This window comes from Silene latifolia, chromosome Y (genome assembly GCF_048544455.1).
Source record: "Silene latifolia isolate original U9 population chromosome Y, ASM4854445v1, whole genome shotgun sequence".
In the NCBI taxonomy this organism is placed as follows: domain Eukaryota; kingdom Viridiplantae; phylum Streptophyta; class Magnoliopsida; order Caryophyllales; family Caryophyllaceae; genus Silene; species Silene latifolia.
In genome coordinates this window covers 118686648-118713246 of record NC_133538.1, presented here as the reverse complement: position 1 = coordinate 118713246, position 26599 = coordinate 118686648, and the positions used below count along the sequence as shown (strand labels likewise).

The 26599-nt window shown below is 40.1% G+C and overlaps 1 non-coding gene across 1 annotated transcript; it reads left to right on the top strand.

The window, feature by feature from the left end:
• Positions 1–24946: 24946 nt before the first annotated feature.
• On the top strand, positions 24947–25052 carry LOC141635598 (small nucleolar RNA R71). Its single transcript, XR_012540274.1, has one exon. It is a non-coding gene; the product is annotated as a small nucleolar RNA R71 (small nucleolar RNA).
• Positions 25053–26599: the final 1547 nt, after the last annotated feature.

The window sequence follows — 26599 nt, the reverse complement described above, 5'->3', positions numbered from 1 at the left end:
AAGCTTGGATGTTGAAGTTGACCCGGATAAGGGAGGGATGATAATTAACAAGGCAGTCGTATACCTATCAAAGATAACCAACTAAACTAACTATATAGCTAGGGAAGTCGGGTCGATCTCCACAGGGAGGCAAGATATCTGTAAAAGATCCGTCTATTCGGTCACAAAATTGAGGTTGTAAATTTGGCTTTCTAACCTAAAAAGGCTTAAGGGAAAGAGAAATAAATAAGAGCAGTAAGGGCAGGAAACATGAATATGAATATAAATAAAGAGAGAACATGTCAGGATTTCGGTTCACTACGGTAGCCTAATGACTCAACTACAAATAGTCTAGATAACTCATTGTGAGACGGATGTTGAAAGGTCCTTCCGGTCCACTTTCTATCCTAGATTTCCACTAACTTAACTTCCGTCCTCATCAGGGTAGTCTACTGTTCATAGCAGGTCTATTTAGTCCAATCCTCCGATCCAGGATTAAATTTAACCAGATTAAAGGGTAACTTAGAAGCGTGCACTCAACTAAGTCGGTAAATACAATTAAATTGCCATGGGTACAGGATCTCACAAATAAGTCATCTAACCTATTCGCTACATCGTCACAATTCTACCATAGATCCCCTAGTCCCAACATGAATTAAATTAGCTACTCATACTATCAATATTGTCAAGATTAATAATAATGAATAAACTAATAACAAACATATTGAAATTGTAATAAAATTGCATAAAAGAAATTAGGGCAGAAATTAAGAGAATTAAACAAGAGAATTAATGTAAACAAATGAAAGATTAAGATTAAAGGAGAGTAAGAGATTACAATCGCGAGAATTCCGGCGTAAAGAACACAAGATCCAAGCAAAATAACCCGATAGAAAAAGTTACAATGAAAGAGTTTAGGGAAAAGAGAAAGCAGCGTAATTAAGAATGCTAAACAGTGACAGATTGATAAGAAGATGATAAATGACCTAATTAACTCACGCTTAAATAGAAAATAACTAAGTCCATAAACTAAAATAAGTAACACGGACCGATTAAGGCCCGTGAAACCCTAATACACTCGATCGAGCAGTTTGAAACAGCTCGATCGAGGACTTCAGCTAGTAAACCACTCGATTGAGTAGAAATATCACTTGATCAAGTAACCTCGAATTCCAGCATTTCGATCGAGCACAGTAGATTACTCGATCGACCTCCTCAGCTTGTGAAACAACTCGACCGACTAAGAAAAGTCTTTGATCGAGTGTTCTTCCTCCAAAACAGCTCCAAACTCGTTGACAACTGCTTCGTAGACCATTCCTTCACGCATCCCAATGCAGTATCTCGCTCTGAAAATCCCGTCTCCTCAAAATGCATGCAAAAACAGGACGAAAATGGCACGATTCTACTACTTTCACATTCTTTCCTACAAAATAGACAAGACGAACCAAAGTAGCCATTTCGGGACATAATGCAATATAAACAGTACAAAAGTATATGTAAATACGTGCAAAAATTGGCTAAAAAGACTATACAAAATGCACGTATCAAATCTCCCCAAACCAAACCTTTACTCGTCCTCGAGTAAACTAAAAACTAAACAGAAACTAATGGAACGTAAATGATAACTCAGAGCTAGCTATAACTTGTCTACTTGAACCAATTTAATGCAACAAAAACAAACGGTTACAGCTATAACAGTCAATACGCAAATGAGGTATGAGTTATTCAGAAATAAAGCCGACCTATCGACCTTGCAAGACCAACAAAATCGGACTCTCACGTGGTCACTCTTCTCTAATGAAGCAAAGGGTGAATTATGTGTAAAAGAGAGAAAGAGAACCAGTCACTCACTTAAACTGCGACCTACATATCATGCATGCAACAAAAATGAAAGACGATTCGAGTACTATTGCACATATTCCAACCAACAATGTCCGTCACAGCCGAGGGCTTACAAATAGTATAGGAATAGTGAGGTTCAGGTGAGAAAAGGCAAAACAATTTATGGAAATGTGGAGGTAAAAGCGCCAAACTAGTTCCTAAACAGGACCATATAAGACCGTCCGAATCTCAACTGACTGAAAAATAAACACGAGTGCCCTTCATTTGGCACACAACTCACCATCCAATTACACTATCTCCTCAAAAATGTATGAATAAGAACGGAGGAGTGAGACGGTCACAAACTTCCCTTTTTTAATACCGTCTTAATGAATAAAATAAAATAAATTAATAACTTTTTCAATCTTTTTTTTTCTTCTTTTTCTCTGACTTACGTGAATCACCTTCTTTTTCATTTTTTTTTCTTTTTTTTTCTTCACGTTTTCCTTTCTTTCTTTTTTTTTCTTTTTTTAACTCTCATACTCCTTTCCTTCACCCTCCACCAACTCCAATAATATACACACAGGCCAAACTTGCAGACGGAAAAACATACCACAAAAGACATACTAAACTAGCTTGACTAGGCAGGCTCAATTTTGGATGTAGCTAATGGGTCAAAAAGGCTAAATTTGACTTAAGTGGAGCTAAATGGGAGAAAAATGTAAGAAAAGGTAAATTTGCAAGCACCTCCCTCCATGTGACACCGACCACAAACCTGAATGAATGCATTTGACAAGAAATCGAATGTCATAAAAGTGCAAAAATGATGAACATGCTATGCAAGGAGTACTACTCTCAAGTCCATCGCGCACCGTGGCTAAGGTACTTCAGTCTGGTTTTTACTGGCCTTCTTTGTTTGTTGATGCTAAGGCTTTTGTTTCAGCTTGTGATGCCTACCAACGATAAGGGAACATTTCAAAGAGACATGAGATGTAACAAAATGGTATCTTAGAGGTCGTGGTTTTCGATGTCTGGGGCATTGATTTTCAGGTACCGTTCCCGTCTAGTAAAGGTAACAAGTATATTTTAGTAGATGTTGATTATGTGTCTAAGTGGGTTAAGGCAATTGCTTCACCCCATTGTGATGCAAAGATCGTGATAAAGATGTTTAAAAAGATCATATTTCCCCGATTTGGTGTCCCTAGAGTCGTCATTAGTGATGGGGGGAATGAATTTTAAAGAAAAGAAACTAACTTCCATTCTGTCTAAGGTTGGTGTTCAAGACCGACGTGGTTTGAGGTATCATCCCCAAACTAGTGGTCAGGTTGAGGTCTCTAATCGCGAGATTAAAGAGATCTTGTCTAAAGTACTTTCTAAATCACGGAAGGACTGGAGTCTTAAATTAGAAGACATATTATGGGCTTACAGAACTGACATTAAGACACCGATCGGTGCATCACCTTATCGGTTAGTCTATGAGAAATCATGTCATTTACCTGTTGAGTTGGAATGTAAGGCTTGTTGGGCAATTCGTGAACTTAACTTTGATCGTAAGTTGTGTGGTCAGAACCGTCTTTTACAGCTAGATGAATTGGAGGAGTTTAGGTTTAACGCCTATGATAGCTCGCATATTTATAAGGAAAAGATGAAGAGATGGCATGACAAAAGGATTTTACCTCGGGAATTTCATGTCGGGCAGAAGGTGTTGCTGTTTAATGCCCGACTGCGATTATTTCCTGGCAAGTTGAAGTCCAGGTGGAATGGTCCTTATACGGTGACAGCTGTCACTAAATTTGGATCGGTTGAGCTAGAAGGTCCCGAAGGAAATCGGTTCAAGGTGAATGGGCAATATATGAAGCATTATCACGAAGCAAATGAAGGAGACAATCGTGTTGAAGTCTTGTACTTCGACGAGCCAGTTAATTGATGCCAGAAAGGTCGTGCGGGACCTCTTAAACCTGCGCTTTCCGGGAGGCAACCCGGACTGTTTTATTGTATTTTTGTTGAACTTATTTCTTCGCCTTGAGCTTTTTGTTGAACTTTAAATGCTGAACTATGCGTCTTTTGTATTTTCTTTGCTCGTTATTCGTGTTTTGTTGGTGGAATAACTTGATCGAGTGGTTTTTCTACTCGATCGAGCACCTTTTCTATGATATTCATTCGCTCGAGTAACTACTGTACTCGATCGACAAGCTGCAAAATCACGATCACTCGGTCGAGTAACATATTTGCTCGATCGAGCGTTTTTCGAAACCAAACCACTCGATCTAGCTGTTCTGGGTTGCTCGATCGAATTGTTCCATCTTCCAGCTGCTAGTATTCATCTATTGAGCTACTGTTGGACTACTTATAACCTCCCATGTTTATGGTCGGTATGGGGAGGCCCCTCTTCATGACGTCTAGTAAGTATTCTAACTCTTACTTTCCTTTTCTCCTTAGGTTGCTTTTCTTTCCCTATTTTTGGTACAATGAGGGCATTGTACGGTTTGGTTTGGGGAGATATGCATCCATATCTGTGTCTGGTATGTTTTCCTGCATTTCTGTTTGCACGTTTATTCATTTTTGCATGCCTCGTTGTTTTTATTTCAGAAAAAATCACATAAAATTCAAAAATTTTCACGTTTATTTTGAGTCGGAACGTTTGAACTTTGACGCTACTTTGAATCCTTACCTATGCCCTGCATATTCTTAACCTATTATTGGCATGATAATGTGCATAATCTACGAGTTTTTGTTTCTCTCTTATCAGAACGAATAGACTTGACTCATATATTGGCAAGCTACATTAGATTATGAGGTTAAAGCTTTATAAACTGGTGACATTCATGACCGGTTTCATTTAGGTTGTGAGTAGTACTCTCAGTAAGGCATGTAACATCAATTTGCATAAGCATGAATCTAGTCTTCTTAATACCTGTATGCATTCGATCTGTGGATGGTGACACATGTTAGGAGAGGCAGTTCCCTATATTTCATTCTACCCATGAGCCTCACATAGCCAAATTGCCTTTTGTCCTTTTTGCTACAGTTTATAATTTTGCCTACCCTAGGCGAGCTAGTAATGAGTAGTTGTTTGGGAAGCTTTGCTGCAGTTTGGTTATATATCTGATTTTAAAAATCGATGGAAGAATTGAAGGGAATGAAAAGAAGTTGAAATGTTGTGAAAAAAAAAAGAAAAAAAAATTGTATAGTTGAAATGTTGAATTGAGAAAGAAATATGAAAAGAAAAGAAAGAGAAAAAATAATATGCAAGGAAAATGAAAAATTGTGTAGATGATTTTTACTCCCATGTCTTATTTATATCCTATGGGGAGTTGACAAGTCTATGGAGTACTGTGAGTTGAGTGTATCAAAATTTGCACTGTTTTGTATTATTATATTGAGTATGAAGTTGGGATGCAGTTCAATATTTGGATCCGTTGTTGCTAGCTAGGCTATTAACTTTACATTTCCAAATTCATCTTAGCCCCTTCATACCCACTACCTCACTTACCCAAATGTAAGTCCTCGGCATGTGTCTTGGTCATTAGTTTGGTTGGAATGCATATGTACGGTTGTAGAGACTTTATTCATGTTAATTGCATGCATGTTCTTATAGGTCAAGTTAGGTGAGTGTTTTTACTTCTTTCTATCTTTCACTATTATACTCACCCTGTGCCTAAATTTGAGTGATGAGCAACCCGTGAGAGTCCGATATCTTTGAGTCTTGCAAGGTCGACGGTTCAGTAAGTTTTAAACATTGATTTAATTCATTTGCACTTATAACTTAGCACTATGTTAAGTTGTTGCATTAAACTGGTTTGGCGGGTGATTTGTAGTTGATGCGTTGGTCCCGTTCCACTGTTTATTCTTAGTTGCATTCACAGTTTGCTTGGGGACAAGAAAAGGTTTGGTTTGGGGAGATTTGATGCGTGTACTTTATATAAGGTTTTTGCCTCATTTTTACACGCATTTCTGTACTATTTTATGTGGCATCTAGCTACAAATACCCCCGAATAGTCTGCTTTGGTTCGTCTTGCGTAAATTGCAGGTACAGACCGGAAAGAAGATAAAACGAGCCCAAACTCGTCCCATTTTCATACGTTTATAAAGAACAAGGAATCGGAGCTTCGAATCTAGCACTTAGAAGACGCGTGAGCTGATTTTGGAAGGTGTCGAAGTGCCTTATGTCCTAATATAGCTCGATCGACCACTTTTCTAGTCGATCGAATGCTTTATACCATGAAGATAACTCGATCGAGTTATTCTCATACTCGATCGAGAAGGCTTTTACAAGGAGTTACTGGATTGAATGGTTTTTCCATTCGATCGAGGGGATTTGCTGCATAGTTACTCGATCGAGTGGTTTTATTCCACTCGATCGAGTGGTTTTACCCTTCACCCGTGTTTTCGCCTTATTTCTTATGGCCTTTTGTAATTAGGCTGATTAATTAGGTATAGGAGTAAGTTTCTTGTGTGCTATTTAACACGGAAGACTGCATTACTCTTAGGATCTCTTCTCCCTGACTTCTCCCTCCTCACTCCTTCTGTTGACTTTTTACTCTCTTTTCTACTCTAGACTACTCGGATTCGGAATTTGTAATCGGTACATTTACTCCTTTTATTTCTTAATCATAACTGCTATTTTAATTCTTCCGTTTTATTGTTGATTTTCATTATTGCTGTATTCGATCTTTCTATTTTTATTGTTATCATGTTTAATTTATATTATCTATGGGTTATTATTGTTGATTCGATGATACTACGTAGCTAATTCCCTTTTGCTAAGACTAGGGAATCCATGATTATGAAGGAGTGGTAATTGATTTATTAGGTTAATGCTTGTGCAGTCTTTGTTGTTAATCGCTTCAATTAATTATTTGTGCCTAATTAAGTCGACGCAATTAGTTATATAATCGTAGTAAACCTTGACCAGGACCGGAAGGTTGGAAAAGGTGAGACTCGTAGCGAACATTTGGGCACCATAGTGAGGGCGAAAGCTAAGCTATTTGTGCTTTAGGGCGAATTGAGACCGGAAGGAGATATTCACTGCCCCATAGACCATACTCACATTGACCTGAGACCTAGATTGGTTGACTGAATGATCATGGTGAACCGACTGTCTTAGCTGCTTTCTCCTTATTTGCTTGATCTTTATTCTTTTGCCTTTTTCTCTTCCTTAATCTCTTTAGTTTAGAACAACAAATTCAAACCCTCAATTAGGTTACCGTTACGGACTTAGTAAAGCTGACATTTTCCCATCTCCCTGTGGAGATCGACCCGACTTCCCTAGCTATATTAGTTAGAGCCAGTTGGTTATTTTTGATAGGTATACGACTGCCCTGTCAAATTTTGGCGCCGTTGCCGGGGAGGCAACTAATTTATTTATTTGTTTAATTTTGTCTGTTTTTAGCCTCAAGGTTTTTATCCCTTGAGGCCGTTCTCATCTTTTTCTGTAGTGCTGTTTTGATAGGTCCTACTGGTCCTACCTAGACAGTTCTAGGTAAAAGATCGTCAAAGGGAAGGCTTGAGTACATTTGACCCTCCACCTATATTCCATATATGGCGCAGCATGTGGTTTACTGTGGGAGATGTTGTGCTGCTGGGCACAATGCAGTTGTTTGCTGAGCGGGAAATGACGAGGTCTATGCGTTCAAGCGGCGTAGACAAGCTAGTCAAAAAGTTATAATTGTGCCGCCACATCCACCTTATCAACGAGGCTATCACAAGCCTCTGTTTATCTGGCCACCGCAACAACAAGCTCCTTCTCCTGAAAAACGGAAAGAAGAGATTGCTGAGCTGAATTCTTTGGTGAAGGCACTTGCACTCCAATTGCAAGAACATGATAGACAAACTTGCGCGCAAATTGATGAGCTTAGGTCTGAAATAGCTCAGTTAGCTGCTGAGTCAAACATTAGGCAACTAGAGAAGGTATGCGTTACCTGTACCGAGAGTGGTCTTTCCCATGAAGGACCCGCGTTGCCTAGTGCTGCTGATGATTTGGATGACTCGGATTACGATGATCTATCAGATAATGACGCTTCACACGAAGATTTATGCACTGATCAGCAACTTTCAGTCAATCGAATGGATTATAATGGTTGATCGAGTGAAATAACTGAGGAAATGTTCGATCGAATAGAAAATTCCACTCGATCGAATAGCTGCTTTAAGGAAGTACTCGATCGAGCTGATTCATGAACTCGATCGAGTGATTATCAAGGGGAAAGCTCTCGATCGAGTAACAACTCTACTCAATCGACTGATTTGGCCAGGGCGAGCAATGATTTGTCACTTGGGTTCATTTTAGATGACAATTGTGATGATGACAACGGTTATGGTGAGTCTCCCCTTTTCAAAGCTGAGCTGGATGTGCTTGAGGCTGCGATTAACGGGACGGAATCCACCGATGAGGGTAGCGAGAAGACAGCTGAGTCGGTAATTGGTCTGAGCATGGAAAAGGTAATATCTTCCTTTGTCAATGATTTCATCATTGAGAGCGACCAAACTGAGGTAGTAGAAGATAGTTATATTATTATTTGTATAAACAGTACATTACCTCATTTGACTTATGCTTCATAATTCAATGTAATACCCCCTCCCAGCAGGTTAGATAATTTGATAATGATTCACCATCTTTGCCATCCGAAATTTGTTAATCTGAAATGTTGCTGCCCTAGATTATTATTAATTGCTCCCGAGCTCCTTTATTTTGTGGAAAAATTTAGGAGCTGTCATAGGAAATTTGTTAGGCTTAAACGTTTGTACATTTTATTTTCCTATGCTACTGTTATACTATGGTGCTACTTACAGTTTTGTGTAGCACATGCGCAGCTGTTTGATGGGCTACTGCGCGCTTTAAGCTGTTTTGACTGGGATAGATCAAGATGGCTGGAGGAAGAAAAGATGGTCGAGCTGGGACTTGTCTGAAACTAGTGCTATCCGGGAGGCAACCCGGAATTTACGCTTTTTAGTTATTTTTCTAATGTTTCGGTTTTTGTTGTGTGTTTACTAATGTGTCTTCTCAATCGAGTGCCCTACTTTCTCGATCGAACACTTCTACAGCCCATTTCACTCAATCGAGTAATCTTCTCTCTCGATCGAGTTGGTTTGCCTTGATTCGCTTCCTGCAGCTGTTTGTGACCTCCCATGTTAGTGGCTGGTTTGGGGAGGTCCCTACTTCGCGTTATCTTGTAAGTTTTCCGCATCTTCGATCTCCATTTTAGTTTGCATTTCCTTTCCCTATTTTTGGGAACAATGAGGGCATTGTACGGTTTGGTCTGGGGAGGTTATGCATCCATATCCGCGTATACATGTTATTCTTACTGCATTCCGGCTATCACGTTTAATTTTCATATACATTGTTCTTTATTTTTCCGAAAAAAAAAAATCAAAGAAAAAAAAATTGCACGTTTATTTTTGCATATAGGTTGAGTTGGAACGGTAGATTTCCGTGATGATACTACACATTAACTTGTCATTTTTACTTAAGCCTTACATCTAATTGATAGTTATTAGCTGAGTCATGCGCATATCTACGAGTTTTTTGTTCAAATTTAGCTGACTGTTTAGACTTAACCTGTTAAATTGGCAACCTACTTACAATTTCTGAGTTTTAGAGCTATATAACTGGTGACATTCATGACCGGTTTCCATAGAAATTGAGAGTAGTACTCCTTCCATAGCATGTTCATCACTTTTGCACATTTATGAAATTCGATTTCTTATCAATTGCATACATTCAGGTTTGTGGTCAGTGTCACATGCAGGGAGGCGCTTGCAAAATTCCCTTTCTTTCATTTTTCACCCAATTAGCTCCACTTAAGCCAAATTTAACCCTTTTGACCCATTAGCTACATCCAAAACTGAGCCTGCCTAGTCAAGCTAGTTTAGTTGTGTCTTTTGTGGTATGTTGATCCGTTGTGAGTTTGGCTCATTTTTGTTGATTGGAGTTGGTAGAGGAATGAGAAAGGAAGAAAAAAACATGAGAAAAAAGAAAAAAAGAATGAAACGTGTGGAAGAAGAAAAAAAAACAAAGAATTGAGGAAACACACGTGAAACTAGAAGAAGAAATGACAGGGCTATCGTATACCTATCAAAAATAACTAACTAAACTAACTATATAGCTAGGGAAGTCAGGTCGATCTCCTCAGGGAGGCAAGATATCTGTAAAGGTCCTACTATTTGGTCACAAATGGGGGGGGGGTTGTAATTGGTTTTCTAAAGTAAAAGTGTAAAAGGAAGAGAAGCAAGAAAAGAGCAATAAAGACAGAAAATGAGATTAAACTATCAATAGAGAGGGGACATGTCAGGATTTCGGTTCACTACGGTAGTCCAGTGACTCAACTGTAAACAATTTAGATAAAATACTGCGGGATGGATATGGAAAGGTCCTTCCAGTCCACTTTCTACCCTAGATTCCCACTAACTTAACTTCCGTCCTCGTCAGGGTAGTGTACTGTTCATAGCAGGTCTATTTAGTCCAATGTTCCGATCCAGGATTAAATTTAACCAGATTAAAAGGGTGACTCAGATGCGTTCAATCAACTAAGTCGGTATATACAGTTATATTGCTATGGGGACAGAGTCTCACAATTAATTCATCTAACCTATTTACTACATCGTCACATTTCTACCGTAGATCCCCTAATCCCGACATGAAATGATTTAGCTACTCACATCACTAATGTTGTCAATAATAACAATTTTAAGATAACTAATGTAAAGCATGATGAAATAGTAATTAAAATGCATAAACAAAGATTAGGGCAGGAATTAACGAAGAGCAAAACAAGTAATTAAGATGAATAAATGAAAGATTAAAATTAAAAAGGGAGAAAGAGACTAAAATCGCAAGAATCCGGCGTAAAGAACATACAAATCCGAGCTAATAACTCCGAAAACAAAGTTACAGTGAAAGAGAAAAAGTAACACAGTCTTTTTTGCCAAAGATGAAAAGTGATAAGATAAAAACTTGATAGAATCGATGCTAATGACCTAGTTATTATGCGTTTATATAGAAAAACTACTAAGTCCATAAGCTAAAACACGTTCACGGACTAATTAAAGCCCATGAAAGCCAAAACCACTCGATCTAGTAGTCTGAAACAACTCGATCGAGCAACTCTCCAAGTAATATACTCGATCGACCAAAATTGTTACTCGATCGAGTAACTCTTAATTCCAACACCTCTTGATCGAGTACAATGCTACTCGATCAACCAACCTCGGCCATAGAAACCACTTGATCGAGTGATAAAACAGCTCGATCGAGTATTCTTCTTCCAAAACAGCTCAAACTCGTGACCGACTGCATCGTAGACCATTCCTTCACGCATCCCAATGTAAGAGCTCACTCTGAAAAATCCCGTCTCCTCAAAATGCATGCAAAAAGGACGAAAATGGTGCGATTCCACTACTTTTACGTTCATTCCTACAAAACGGACAAAACGAACCAAAGTAGCCAATTCGGGGGCAAAATGCAATCTAAACAGTACAAAAATACATAGAAATACGTGCTAAAATAGGCTAAAAAGACTATACAAAATGCACGTATCAAGAAAAAAGAAAGAAAAATTGAAAAAGTTGAGTTGTTGAATAAAAGAGATTGTATATGCTTATTTTTATCTTGTGATGGTCTCACTCCTCCGTTTTATTCTTACATTTTTTTGAGGAGATAGTGTATTGGATAGTGAGATGTTTGCCAATGAAGGGCACTTGAGCTTTATTTTCTAGACAGCTGAATTTTGGATGGTCTTATATGGTCCTGTTTAGGAGCAAGCTTGACGCTTTACCTCCACATTTCCATAATCTATTTTGCCATTTCTCACCTGTATCCTCATTTTCCCATACTATTTTTAAGCCGTCGGCTGTGACGGACATTGTTGGTTGGACTGTATGCGTAGTACTTGAATAGTCTATCATTTTTGTTGCATGCATGTTATGTAGGTCGCAGTTTAGGTGAGTGACTGTATTCTCTTGCCCTCTTACACATAATTATTCACTCTTTGATTCATGAGAGAACGGTGACCACGTGAGAGTCCGATTTTGTTGGTCTTGCAGAGTCGATAGGTCATCCTTTTTTATGGACATCTTATAACTCGTTAGCGTATTAACTGCTGTGGCTATAACTGTTAATTTTTGACTGCGTTAAATTGGTTTAAGTAGACAAGTTATAGCTAGCTCTGAGCTTTTTTTTTCCGTTCCTTTATTTTTGCATATAGTTTGCTTGGGGACAAGTAAAGGTTTGGTTTGGGGAGATTTGATGCTTGCATTTTATATAGGTATTTCATACTTCATTTGCACGCATTTCTATGCATTTTGTGTAGTGTTTGGTTACAAATGTCCTCCGAATTATCTACTTTGGTTTGTCTTGTATTATTTACAGGTATGAACCGGAAAGGAGCATAATCAAGCCTAAAACATGTCCCTATGCATGCATTTAGGAGATGAGTTGAGTCGGAGCTTGCAAACTACTATTTTGAGATGCGCAAAGGTGTAAGATAGCTAGGCGAGCAAAGGAAGAACTTCAAATTATTAGTGCCTACTTTGAAGAGGCATATCTCAAGTTATACAACTAATTTTATGTTTATTTCACTTGGAGGTGGAAGCTTGTCCTCTTACCATTCCAACGCCACTGGAAACTTCCTGTTTGCCCAAATAATGAAGAAATGGCAACCGTTTGAAGTTCAGTGCGTGAAGTAGGAATTGTGCACTGGAAAGTACTCGATCGAGTACAATTGTGTTCGATCGACTCCATTTTCTACTCTATCGAATGAGGCCTTTTTGATAAATGTTCGATCGAGTATCTAAAGTACTCGATCGAGAGGTTTTAGCTTTGTTTTGCTCGATCGAGTGATATAAAAGTCCTCGTAGGGATTTCTACGACCTACATAGCATGCATGCAATAAAAATGTAAGACGATTCAAGTACTAATGCACACATTCCAACCAACAATGTCCGTCATAGCCGGGGGCTTACAAATGGTATAGGAACAGTGATGTTCAGGTGAGAAAAGAAAAAACAAATTATGGAAATGTGGAGGTAAAAGCGCCAAGCTAGTTCCTAAACAGGACCATATAAGACCGTCCGAATCTCAGGTGACTGAAAAATAAACACGAGTGCCCTTCATTTGGCATACAATACACCATCCAACTACACCATCTCCTCAAAAATAAATGAATAAGAACGGAGGAGTGAGACGGTCACAAACTTCCTTTTTTTAATATCGGTTTAATGAATAAAATAAAATAAATTAACAACTTTTTCAATCTTTTTTTTCCTTCTTTTTCTCTGACTTACGTGAATCACCTTCTTTTTCATTTTTTTTTCTTCACGTTTTCCTTTTTTTTCTTTTTTTCACTCTCATACTCCTTTCCTTCATTCTCCACCAACTCCAATAAAATACACACAGGCCAAACTTGCAGACGGAAAAACATACCACAAAAGACATACTAAACTAGCTTGACTAGGCAGGCTCAGTTTTGGATGTAGGTAATGGTTCAAAAAGGCCAAATTTGGCTTAAGTGGAGCTAAATGGGTAAAAAATGTAAGAAAAGAGGAATTTGCAAGCACCTCCCTACATGTGATACCGACCACAAACCCGAATGTATGAATTTGACAAGAAATCGAATGTCATAAAAGTGCAAAAATGATGAACATGCTATGCAAGGAGTACTACTCTTAATTCCTATATAAACCGGTCATGAATGTCACCAGTTATAAGGCTCTAACACTCAGAAATTGTAAAGTAGGTTGCCAATATATCAGGTCAAGTCTAAACAGTCAGCTATATTTGAACAAAAACTCGTAGATTATGCGTAAGACTCAGCTAATCACCGTCAATGAAAGTGCAAGGCTCAACTAAAATGGCAAGTTAAAGTGCAATATCATCACGAAAATCAGCCGTTCCGACTCAACTTATATGCAAAAGTAAACGTGAATATTTTATTAATTTTTTGAAATTTTCTAATTTTTTGGATTTTTAAATTTTTATGAAATAAACAAATACAATTCAATCTGAAAATAGAAACGTGAATGCAAAACAAATGCAAATGCAGACTCAAAGGATGCATTACCCTCCCCAAACCAAAATGGACAACGCCCTCGCCCTCGTTGTCCTCCAGCATACACCAGCAAATATATACAGGGGAACGGGAATATACATCCAATAAATGAAAAATAATAAAATAAAAAGGAGACAAAAGAAAATAAAAGAGAGAGAATATAACTACAAAACACGAACTTCCCCAAACCAGCCTGAAAACTGGGAATGTGAGTAGACCAGTAGCAACTCGTCAGCCTCCTCTGTCACGTCCTCCACCGTCACAGTGTAGTCTGGGTCCGCCTCCTGCTCTCTCCTCCTCCTTTGCTCCTCCTGAGCTCCCACTGCGGCCGCCACTAAGTCCTCGTCCTCCTCCCCGTCCTCACTAGCAGACTCCGGGTACCCCTGAGCTGGGTACCGGTAGAAGGAAGGGTGTGGCCAACACTCTGGGATTAGACGGTGTCGCCTCATGTGATACTCGTACAGAGGGAACAAAGTGAGAGATATGTCCCTCTCCATACGTTCCTGTCTCTCTGCCATCTCAAGCAACAAACTGTCACGGCGTCCTTGGTCCATGACCGCAGACGCCTCGAAGGGTGGAGGAAAAACAAAATTAGCCGGAAGAACCGGCTGTGCCTGGCCGGGCGCAGGAGTAGGAGTTGGAGTAGGAGTAGGGGTAGGAGTAGAGATCGGGGTAGGAGTGGTCGTGGAAGTTTGGCCAGACGTAGGAGGTGTAGATCCCTCTCTGGTCTTAAGTCGACGCCGCTTTCTAGAAGCGGGCAAGGTAGTAGGTGGTCGGAGCGATATGTGGTACATGGGTAACGGTGGTGGTAAGATGCCCCGCGCGACAGTGGGAAGGGGACGAGACGAGGAAGGGTGGTGCAAGGAAGGTCGACGGAGAAGGAACCACTAATATTCCAAGTCCGGTGGTCAGAAGTCAGCCAAGTCATGGACAACATAGATGCCCGGTCCAGGAACCTATCTTCCGGTATGTACGGTAAGTCACGAGGTAAGGCAGGGAGGAGAGAATGAGCAAGGAAGGTGGCTATGCCACCATACACAATGGTGCCCGTGGTCTTCTCCCCCCTGAGCTTGGAAGTACTGGGCGGTCAAGTAGGCAATGTTGAGAGTAAAGGGGCCCTCGCTGTCAATGTTCAAGTATCCACCCAGAATAGAAAGCTCGGTGTTAGTGATGTTGTTTGGCTCCTTTCGGCCAAAAATAGTACTTCCCATTAGTCGTAGTAAGTAACGGGCAAGGGGAAGGTGGACCTGAGCGAGACGTCGCTCGTCAAAAGAGGTCTGTACCAAAGTCCGCCAAAGCTGACGGAGGAACTTCCTAGGGGCGGCAGTGGCGCCCCTAAAGGAATGGCCAAGTCGAGTACCAAACTCCTCCAAAGTCATAGAAAAAGTCCGGTTGTACAACCGGAAAGACACAGAAGCACCAGTAGGGGCAGCGTCGTGTGCCTTTGAGGAGAAGGTATAGGAGCTGAAAAACTCAAGGGTCAGCTCCCTGAAAGTGTGGACACTCATGGTCACAAGTCCAACCATCCCCGTACCCCTCAGAAACGGTACCGGCAGCAGTAACAAGGAACACCGGAGATGCGGTACTAACGGAAGTGGAGACGGTGGTGACAGCAGGGACCACTGTGTCAGACAAGGACGGACTAACAGACGAACTGGAAGAAGGCATCGAGCTACTGTCTATCCTAATCAAGCAAGGTAGGAGAAACGATAATTAAATGACAAGTAAACAGCTACAAATTTCCCCAAACAGTCAAAATTGTCGACTGAACAAGCCCTAATTCCCAATTTTGACCTCGAATTTTCGAATGAAGCAGATAATCAGTGACGGGGTAAAGGGTAATCAGACATCAAATGAAGCATTAACAGTAGAAAAGTCCTAATTTCAGCCGAAAATATCGACTGTCATGAACCCTAATCAGAAATTTTCTCAAAAAATTCGAGATAAACATGTAAACAGCAGTGAGGTAAGGGCAATAGTTATCAAGTAAGGCAATGTAGACAAGAAATTGCAAAAACAGTCGAAAATTTCGATTAAATTCGTCTACCCGAAACCCTAATTCCAAAATTACATCATAAAAGGGAAAATAAATGCAATTAAAATACAATGAAGTAAAGGAATTACTTACTTGATAAGAGAAACCTACAAAGAAGCAATTAATCGACAAACAACAAAGCAAATTAGGCGATTTCCGAGAAACAAACCGTAAACCCTAACTCCTCAAATTGACCGCAAAAATCAACAATAATCAGAGGGAAAATAAGGGGGAATTGACGATTAATTAGCAATGAATAAATTGTAGGTGTTTGATTTGGTAAAGGGCAAAGGATTCTGGAGGATTTGGGGGTTCTAATATGATGAAGACGAAAAAATGAAGAAGAAATGAAATAAGGAATGAAAAGAGGGAGTTTAAGGGACACTTCCTGCGTGTTATAAACAGTTTCACTCGATCGAGTAGAAATCTACTCGATCGAGAACTCCCTTATTTTGCCAACTCGATCGAATAGCTGCAAAGCCCTCGATCGAACCCTTTTTCTGCAATATCCTCTCGATCGAGTACAAAAAGTACTCGATTGAGTGCTTTTCCTCGCGTATGTCTTCAAGATGCGTTAAAACTTCCCCAAACCTGCATAAAAACAGTCGCAAAAATATCCCAATATACCAAATACAAAAAGTAACAGTCTATAGTCTTTCTAACGACGCTAAAAATGTCTAAATTCTAATTTTCCAAATAAACACAAAAAAAACAAATTCAACGGAAATGAAAAATTAGTTTTTATAATTTGTTACACGGGGCATTCCCCGCTCACTTCTGAAAACAATTCAGTAGGCCCACGGAGGGCTTCTGACTGGAGGACGTCACTTCAGCAACACTAACCGTCCTCTTCATTCTCTAGGATCTTGTACTTGAATCAATAGGAGGAGAATAGTTGACGTCCACATACGCACGAACTTTTCTCGTCCTTATTCCTTTCTCGCCAGCTTTAACGTTATCACTCCCAACTTGATTGAACTCAATCGCACCATGACCTTTGACATCTCCTGCATTTTCATATGTACCTACAACAAGGAAAACAGACTAATTCTCCTTCTTTTTTCTCTCAAGCTGAGGCGGAGCGGTCACGATAGCAGCACAAAATTCAAAATTTTCATCCTCAGGGATGTCAAGCACAACAAAATCAAAGGGAATAAAGAACCTCCCGATATTAACATGTATGTCCTCAACGACACCTAATGGTCGTGATATACTATGGTCGGCCATCTGTACAGTCATGTTCGTGCAATTAAATTTAGTCAAACCAAGTCTCTTAGCAAGAGACAGCGGTAAAACACTTACGCTAGCGCCAAGATCGCATAACACGTTGTCAATCAAGTGGGTACCTATATGACACAGAATCGAGAAACTACCCGGGTCTGACTGTTTGGGAGGTAACTTATTTTGAGCTAGGGCAGTCTCTACCTCGGTCAAAGCTACCGTCTCATGATCATTAATATGCCTCTTACGTGATAAAGTTTCTTTCATAAATTTAAGGTAAGAGGGTACCTGTGTCAGCAACTTGGCGAACGAAACTGTGCCTTGCAAGCTATTCAGGGGCTCGTCAAATTTGCCGAACGGTGGATTGGCCTTCGTGTTTTGTAATCGCCTCGGGAAGGGCACGGTAATAGGTATCTCGAGCCCTTTGTTTCTTTCTTCCAACGTGTCGGCTGGAACAAGCTCTTTGTCACTCGATCGAGACTTCTTACCTCTCGATCGAGGTCTTTCAGGAGAGATTTCACTCGATCGAGCACTAGCAGGCTCTCGATCGAGCAAAAATGTCACTCGATCGAACTCTTTCTTCAGCAGTATCACTCGATCGAGTGGTTTGGACTTCTCGATCGAGCTGTTCATTTTCCTGTGCACTTCTCTAACTCTTTCTTCAGCAGTATCACTCGATCGAGTAATTTCTTCATAAGTTTTCCTCGATCGACTCCCTGAAAGTAGTCGATCAAGCACTTTCTTTGTTGTCAGCTCGTTTTCATCAACAGTAACCCATTCATCAGCAGTAATACACTTCCTTGGGTCTGAATTCAACAACTTGGGTCCCTCATATGAACGACCGTCTCATGTTGATTCTTATCGGCTTGTGACGGCAAGTGACCCTGCTTCCTCGTGGACTGGTTCACGGCTAACTGGGCAACTTGGGTTTCAAGTGACTTAATAGATGCGTCTTTTTATTTGTCACTTAGCTGCCACTGCTTTGTCAAAGACTGCAACATCATCTTCAACTCAGATAGCTCACTTACCCACCTGAAGATGATGCACCTTGATTGGGAGGAGGAAAGGAAGGAGGCTTTTGAAAGCCTTGTTGAACCTTATGAAGAGGGACATATGGCTGTTGCTGCTGCGGTGAAGGAGTGGGATTGAACACATTTTGACTTGTCCACCTCAAATTGGGATGGATAGACCCTTGGTTGTATTAATAAGAACCTCCTCCTTGCCTATATTGTTGAAAAGCAAGGAATTGTTCTTTCTCCGTAAGACAGTCAATAGCAGTATGATCGTCATTACTCCTGATACGTGCATTTTTTATAGTCCTTTTAGGCCTTTTTATGCACGCATTTCTATGCTATTATCGTAGTTTTATGCTACGAAATGCCCCGAATATGGCACTTTGGTTTGTTTTGCCTTATTTGAAGGAATGGACTAGAAAGTAGGGAAATCAAGCCTTTTACCGTCCGTTTTGCATGCATTTGGAGGAAGAGTGATTTTGGAGTGGAAATGTAGCTGTCTCAGGATGCGTGAAGCCGTTTCGGGAGCTAGAAGACAAGTCAAAGTTGAAACTAACGGAATAAGTGGCTGCTAAAGTCAAAGTCATTTGATCGAGTGGTTTTCTGGTCGATCGAATGCTTTTATTTGGTAGAAGACCTCGATCGAGTACAAGTTATGGTTGATCGAAAAGATGCATTTTAGGGTTTGCTCGATCGAGTGGTTATTTTACTCGATCGAGTGGTTCGTGCTTGGATCTGCTCGATCGAGCAGTTCTAAAGGGTTCGATCGAGTAGAATCGCTTATGGGCTCTGGCTTTTTGCTTTACTTTGTAATTAGGTTAAATAAAACTTATCTCCTCTATAAATAGGATGACGACTAACACTTAGGGGGGATCGAAAAACAGTTCTTGGACTCCGTTCCTTGATAGTTTACTTTACTCTTTCTCTGTAAACTGCTTTCCTCTTTTTTTCCCTGGATCTACTGTAACTTTCTCTCTTTCCCTTTTCTCCTTTACTTATGTTTATGTTTAATTCTCTCTTTATTTCTGTTCTTCCCTTTATAATGTCTAGCTAATTTCTCCCTGCTAGGATTAGCGGAGTCGATGGACCGATGTTAATTGCTAATTAGTTTATATATTTGTCGTTGTTGTTTAAGTCTATGTTGTTAATCGCTGCTTTAATTGTATCTTGCTGATTGGATCGATGCAATTAGCCTTTTTAACCTTGGTAAGCCTTGACCTAGACCAGATGGTTGGAAGGGGTGAGACCCGCATTGAACAATAGAATGCTTTAGTGAGGGCGGAACCTAAGCTAATAGTATTTTAGGGGGACTTGAGACCGGAAGGAGATATTCGTTGCCCCTTAGACCGACACATCAACTAATCTGTGACCTTAACTGCAATTAATTGACGTTCATTGATGACCCAAAATCCTAGTTTCTTCTCTCTTCCTTGTTAATTTCTCTTATCCCCTTTTCTCTTGCTTAATCTTATTAGTCTAGTTAAAACAGTTCATAACCCCCAATTGTGACCTTAGACAGACCAAATAGACAAGTAGATAGTGACCGCCTCCCTGTGGAGATCGACCCTACTTACTGCTAGCTTCTGTTACTGTAACTAGGTATTTTATTTTTGGTACCTGACGATAGTTTCAAATTTTGGCGCCGTTGCCGGGGAGGCAACTACATTATTTACTTGTTTTATTTGGTCTGTTTTTAGCCTCAAGGGGTTCATCCCTTGAGGCCGTTCTAATCTTTTTTTTAGTGCTGTTTTGATATGCCCTACAGGTCCTACCTAGACAGTTCTAGGTAAAAGATTGTCAGAGGAAAGGCTTGAGTACCTTTGACCCGTTACCCATGTTCCATTATATGGCGCAGCAGGTGATTTACTGTGGGAGATGTGGTGTTGCCGAACACAATGCAGCTTTTTGCTTAGCTGAAAATGATGAGGTCTACGTATTCAAGCAGCGTAGATGAGCTAGTCAACCTTCTGTAGTTGTGCCGCCACATCTACCTTATCAGCGAGGCTATCAAAAGCCTTCATTTATCTGGCCACCGCAACAACAAGCTCCTCCTCCTGATAAGCGGAAAGAAGAGTTTGCTGAGTTGATGTCTTTGGTGAAGGCACTTGCACTCAAAAGGCAAGAATATGATAGACAGGTTTGTGCGCAAATTGATGAGCTCGAGTCTGCCATAGCTTAGCTAGCTGCTAAGTCGAAAATTAGGCAACTAGAGGAAGCCTGCGTTACCTACGCAGAGAGCGGTTTTTCCCATGAAGAGCCCGTGTTGCCTAATGCTGATGATGATTTTTATGACTCGGATTACAAATTTCTATCAGATAATGCTGCCTTACACTAGGATTTAAGCACTGTACAACAAAAATCACCCGATCGAGTGAAACATATTGGTCGATCGAGTGAATTACCTGAAGAATCGTTCGTTCGAACACTTTATTCCACTCGATCGAACTGCTGCTTAGAGGAACTACTCGATCAAGCTGTTTCATTCACTCGATCGAGTGAAAATCAAGAGGAGAGTCTTCGATCTTGTAACATTTCTACTCGATCGACTGATTTGGCTAGTGTGAGCAATAAAACGTCATGCGGGGTTGTTCTAGATAACGATTTTGCAGAAGATAATGGATACGGTGAATCTTCCCTTTTCAAGGCCGAGCTGGATGCGCTTGAGGCTGCGATTTATGGGACATATTCCGCTAAGGAAGGTGATGAGAAGACAGTTGAGTCGTTGATTGTTCCTGGCACGGAAGAGGTAATATCTCCCTTTGTCAATGATTCCATCATTGAGAGCGACCACACCGAGGTAGTTGCCGATAATTATATTATTGTTTCTTTAAATAGTACATTGCTTCATTTGACTCATGCTTTGTATTTTAATACTATACCCCCTCCTAGCTGGACGATTAAGTTAACAGTTTTTCACCGTACTTGTCATCAGAAATTTGACAACCTGAATCGGCACCCTAGATTGTTACTAATTGCTTCCGAGCTCCTTTATTTTGTTGACAAATTTAGTAGTTCTCATAGGAAATTTGTCAGAATTAAACGTTTATACATGTTATTTTCCTATGTTACTATTATACTTTGGTGCTACTTATACCCTTGTGTAGCACATGCGTAGTTACATGATCTACTGTTAAGAGCTTTGAGTTGCTTTGATTCTGACTGACTGGAGTAGTTGTCGAGGAAAAGAAGGTCGAGCTGGGACCTGTCTGAAACTAGTGCTACCAGGGAGGCAACGCGAAGATTTTATTTTTAGTTGTTTTTCAAACATTACATTTCATTTCAGTTTTGCGCTGTAATAATTGGTCTCCGTACCATAGACTATATCAGTTATGCTTGCTTTGTTAGTTTTGTCGGTTGTTTTATTGCGTCTTTGCAGGAATACACTGAGGATGGCTCGATCAAGTACTTTTGTAACTCGATCGAACGCTTTTGCTGCTAATTTCACTCGATCGAGTACCTACCAAAGATGATCCCTCGTTCGAGTGCCCTATCTTCATAGATCGAGCAGTTTAAGATGGCCATTTCTTGGATTTGCTTCCTGTGACGCTGATGGAGCTATTTAGCGACCTCCCACATTGATGGCTGGTTTGGGGAGGCCCCTTATTCGCGTAATCTCGTGAGCTTTCTGCATCTTCACTCTTTCCTTTTTAGTTTGCATTTTCTTTCCACGTTTTGGTACAATGAGGGCATTGTACGATTTGGTTTGGGGAGGTAATGCATCCATATCTGTGTCTGCATTTATGTTTTTATTGCATCTCTGTTATCACGTTTAATTTTTGTATGCACTGTTGTTTATTTTTATAAAATCTCAAAAAATTGGAAAAATTCGAAAAGTTCAAAAATTTTCACGTTTACTTTTGCATATAGGTTGAGTCGGAACAGTTGATTTCAATGATGAAATTGCACTATAATTGTCCTTTTTACTTAAGCCTTGCATAAAACTAATTATCTTTTTAGCTTTGCCTTTTTGCATACCTACGAGTTTATGTTAAAATTTAGCTGAACGAATAGACTTTACCTGAAATTTTGGCGAGCTACTTATAATTTCTAAGATTTAGAGCCGTGCAAACTGATGTCGTTTATGACCAGTTTCATGTAGGATTGTGAGTAGTTACTCCTTGCATATCATGTAACATTAATTTACACATATATGAAATTCAATTGCTTTTTTCCTACATACATTCGGGTTAGTGGTTGGTGTCACATGCAGGGAGGTGCTTATAATTTGCCTTTCTTTCATTTTTACCCATTTAACTCCACATTAGCCAAATTTGCCTGTTCACCCTTAACTACATTCCAAATTTAGCCTGCCTTGTCAAGCTAGTTAGTGTATGTTTTGCGGTATATTGTTTATTGTGCTAAGTTTGGCTTGTATCTGATGATTTGGAGTTGGTAATTTATGAAGAAAAGGAGGAGGATGAAAGAAAAAAAAAAGAAAAAAAGAAAAAAAAAACGTGAAAGAAAAAGAAAAAGAAAAAGAAGAATTTGAATAAGAAAAAGAAACCGTAAGAAAATGAAAAAAATATTGGTTGACGGTTTCACTCCTATGCTTTATTTGTATCTATTGAGGAGTATTTTCAGTTCGGTTTGGTGAGTTTGTGCCAAATGAAGGGCGCATGTGCTTTATTGTATAATTGAGTTGGAAATGGATGTTGTCATATAGTTTTGTTTAGGTACTAGCTTGCCCGCCTATACCTCCACATTCCCATAAATGTTTCGCCTTTTCTTACCCATTGCCTAACTTTCCCATATTTTTGTAAGCCCTCGGCTGTGACAGGACCTTGTTTGGTTGGAATGTATGTGCGGTAGCTAGAATTGTCTATCATATTAGCTGCATGCATGTTTATGTGGGTCGTAGTCTAGGTGAGCGACTATTTTTCTTTCTCTCTTACATATATATGTTCACCCTTTGCTTCATGAGAGAAGAGTGACCCGTGAGAGTCCATTATTAAAGGTCTTGCAAGGTCGACGGTTCAGCTTTATTATAAACATCCCACAACTCGTTTGCATTTGACTGTTTGCTATAAGTGTTAGTTTGCTTGCATTAAATTGGTTTAAGTGGGCATTTGTAGCTAGCTATGAGTTATCTTTTCCGTTCCATTAGTTTGTATTTAGTATACTCGAGGACCGAATAAAGGTTTGGTTTGGGGAGATTTGATACGTGCATTTTATATAGTCCTTTTAGGCCTTTTTATGCACGTATTTCTATGCTATTATCGTAGTTTTATGCTACGAAATGCCCCGAATATGCTACTTTGGTTTGTTTTGCCTTATTTGCAGGAATGGACCAGAAAGTAGTGAAATCAAGCCTTTTATCGTCCGTTTTGCATGCATTTGGAGGAAGAGTGATTTTGGAGCGGAAGTGTAGCTGTCTCGGGATGGGTGAAGCCGTTTCGGGAGCTAAAACACAAGTCAAAGATGAAACTAACGGAATAAGTGGTTGTTGAAGTCAAAGTCATTCCATCGAGTGGTTTTCTGGTCGATCGAATGCTTTTATTTGGTAGAAGACCTCGATAGAGTACAAGTTATGGTCGATCGAAAAGATGCATTTTAGGGTTTCCTCGATCGAGTGGTTATTTTACTCGATCGAGTGGTTCGTGCTTGGATCTGCTTGATCGAGCAGTTCTAAAGGGTTCGATCGAGTGGAATCGCTTATGTGCTCGGGCTTTTTACTTAATTTTCAAAATTAGGTTAAATAAAACTTATCTCCTCTATAAATAGGATGAGGACTAACACTAGGGGGGTCGAAAAATAGTTCTTGGACTCCGTTCCTTGATACTTTACTTTACTCTTTCTCTGTAAACTGCTTTCCTCTTTTTTTCCCTGGATCTATTGTAACTTTATCTCTTTCCCTTTTCTCCTTTACTTATGTTTATGTTTAATTCTCCCTTTATTTCTGTTCTTCCCTTTATTATGTCTAGCTAATTTCTCCCTGCTAGGATTAGGGGAGTCGATGGACCGATGTTAATTGCTAATTAGTTTATAGATTTGTCATTGTTATTTAAGTCTATGTTGTTAATCACTACTTTAATTGTATCTTGCTGATTGAATCGATGCAATTAGCCTTTTTACCCTTGCTAAGCCTTGACCTCGACCGGAAGGTTGGAAGGGGTGAGACCCGCAGTGAACAATAGAATGCATTAGTGAGGGCGGAAGCTAAGCTAATAGTATTTTAGGGCGAGTTGAGACCAGAAGGAGATATTCGTTGCCCCTTAGAACGACACATCGACTAATCTGTGACCTTAACTGCAATTAATTGACGTTTATTGATGACCCGAAATCCTAGTTCCCTCTCTCTTCCTTGTTAATTTCTCTTATCCCCTTTTCTCTTACTTAATCTTATTAGTCTAGTTAAAACGATTCAAAACCACCAATTGTGACCTTAGACAGACCAAATAGACAAGTAGATAGTGACCGCCTCCCTGTGGAGATCGACCCTACTTACTGCTAGCTTCTGTTAGTGTAACTAGGTATTTTATTTTTGGTACCTGACGACGGTATCAAATCCCACACCTCTCACATGTGACGGTGTCCTATCTCGTCAACAGATGAACCGTCTGTTGATCTGCAGCAGGTTGCAGTTCTAATCTATCAAATCGGGTATTCATGGCTTCCAAATGAGCCACAACTACCTTGTCAACCGCGTGAACTGTTCGAATACCATCTCGTGGGTTCCCATATTCAGCACAATGGGTTGACATCTCCTCAATAATGGCCCATCCCTTATCATCAACAATATTCTTTTGAAATCTTCCGTTGGATGAGGCGTCAAATATAGCTCTATGGTCATCGTACAACCATTGTAGAACTGATTAGACAGAAACCACGGATCAAAACCATGGTGAGGAAGAGACCTCACCAACCTCTTGAACCGACACCAAGCTTCATAGAAAGTCTCATCAGGTGCCTGTTTGAAACTAGTAATCTTTGCCCTCAGCTGATTAGTGCGCTGCGGAAGGAAATACTTTTTTATAGAAAGCAAGCGCGAGAGTCTCCCAATTCGTGATACCCGCGACCGTACGGTCCAAGTCAGTCAGCCACTGCTTGGCTGCGTTAGTCAAAGAAAAAGGAAACAACACCTCCTTAATCTTGTCTTGAGTTACCCCCTTTGTGGCGGGGATAGTAGAACAGTAGTCCGTAAAGACCTCCATATGCTTCCTTGGGTCTTCACCTGCCACACCTCTATAGAGATTTCTCTCCACTAGATTGATATAAGACGGACGGATGTCAAAAGTATTACCATCCTCAGTCTGGAGGTTGTAACCCTTGGGAATAGAAGATGCTTTAGGCTCCGAATGACTTGCAATATTCGGCATCTTTACTGGTTGGTTTACAGAACTTAGATTATCTTCTCCTAAAGACTGGTCTTCTGTAAATAGGAAATGTTGAAGCTCGGGTTCGGGTACTGAAGTCTTCCTTTCGTGATTCTCTTTGCAGACGGAGTCTATGCCTAAAACGTCGCTTTGGCTCAGAATCAGCTGAAACTAACTCCGATCTTTTCGACCTGGACATACACAACACTGAAAGAGATAAATGAGAACTGTCTCAACGAATAAACGGCACCAAAATTTGACAGGGCAGTCATATACCTATCAAAAATAACCAACTAAACTAACTATATAGCGAGGGAAGTCGGGTCGATCTCCACAGGGAGGCAAGATATCTGTAAAAGATCCGTCTATTCGGTCACAAAATGGGGGTTGTAAATTTGGTTTTTTAAACTAAAAAGGCTTAAGGGAAAGAGAAATAAATAAGAATAGTAAGGGCAAGAAACAAGAATAAGAATATCAATAAAGAGAGAACATGTCGGGATTTCGGTTCACTATGGTAGCCTAATGACTCAACTGCAATAGTCTAGATAACTCATTGTGAGACGGATGTTGAAAGGTCCTTCCGGTCCACTTTCTATCCTAGATTTCCACTAACTTAACTTCCGTCCTCGTCAGGGTAGTCTACTGTTCAAAACAAGTCTATTTAGTCCAATCTTCTTGATTTGACCATAATTGGCGCATATTTAGCCCCCGAATTAGCCTTGTTTCCATGCTTTTTAGTGCTTATTTGGGTCATTTCTTATCTTTAGTTCTTTGTTTTGCATATTCTTTGAGATTTTGAACCCTTGGTAGGAAAGGAGTAAGAATCTTGCATTTTCTTGGCAAAACGAGAATAAATTGATCGAATTCAATGACCAAGCATCAAGGAGAGACAAGATTAGAAGGCCTTTGTACATATCATAGTAGAAGAGCAATGTTGAGAAAAGATCCTTGAGTCCCCAAGGAATTTATGAAGAAAAGGGAAGAAAAGAAGAAGTTACTATGCTGACTGACAATCCGAGCGGATTGTCAACAATCCGTCTGTCCAGCTCCAGCACAATCCGAGCGTCTTTGCCTGAATCCGCTCGGATTCCCCCTGCACAATCCGCTCGGATTCTTCAGAATCCGCTCGGATTCCAAAGCCAGAATCCGCCCGTCCCGACCCTTATCCGCCCG